This window comes from Octopus bimaculoides, chromosome 5 (assembly GCF_001194135.2).
Source record: "Octopus bimaculoides isolate UCB-OBI-ISO-001 chromosome 5, ASM119413v2, whole genome shotgun sequence".
NCBI classification, from domain to species: Eukaryota; Metazoa; Mollusca; class Cephalopoda; order Octopoda; family Octopodidae; genus Octopus; species Octopus bimaculoides.
Window position 1 is genome coordinate 62,300,122 of NC_068985.1, and position 887 is coordinate 62,301,008.

At 32.5% G+C, this 887-nt stretch overlaps 1 protein-coding gene across 2 annotated transcripts in view; it reads left to right on the forward strand.

Moving 5' to 3' along the window:
* Positions 1-887, forward strand: part of LOC106877335 (lactadherin) — a 132,226-nt gene that overhangs the window by 95,295 nt on the left and 36,044 nt on the right. The gene's annotated exons all lie outside the window — the stretch shown is intronic.

Genomic DNA, 887 nt, shown 5'->3' on the forward strand with positions numbered 1-887 from the left:
ATATATATATATATATAATGAGAGAGACATTCAGAAAAGATGTTTTACATATGATACTTGGATGTGAAAAATAATATACAATTAAAGAAATATTAAATTAAAAATCGACTGAAATTTCTGTGTAACATACTTCAAGTCAAAGTAGGATAATTTATTTTAGTTAACAGAAACATTAAACTGAACTATTCCACTCAATACATTGTTGTTTAAATATAGTTTAGATGGTGAAGTTGGCATTGAGTTCTGTGGTATTTTCCTGTGGAATTGTCAAATAGCGGTCAATGTTACTGTTTTCGACTACAGAATTTCTATTTTAGTAAAACACCTGGGATGGGATCATCACCATCATCATTCCCATCATTATTGTCGTCATCGTCGTTGTTTTAACGTCCACATTTCAAGATTTGCATGGGTTAGACAGAGTTTATTGGAGCAGGTGTTCTACAGCCAGAAGTCCTTGTCATCAGCCCTCACTTGCTTTTAGGAAAAGTAATATTTTTCCATGGTGAGACAAGCTTTTGCAGAATATTGGAAATGCTCGTATGATACTCATTTACAACATATACATACATACATACACATATCCATACATATACACATACACATACATATATATGTGATTTGGCTATCTCTGTTGACATCAGTTTCCCCTGGCCAAAACTTCATTCACTTTGATGAGTGGAAAAGAAGCATCGTCTAGGTGCAATCAATAAAAAACACACGCACACACAAACACACACATACATACATACATGCATACATACATACATACATACATAAATACATACATTTATACATGCATGCAAGCATGCATACATACATACATACATACATACATGCATACATACATACATACATACATACATACATACATACATGATAGATCG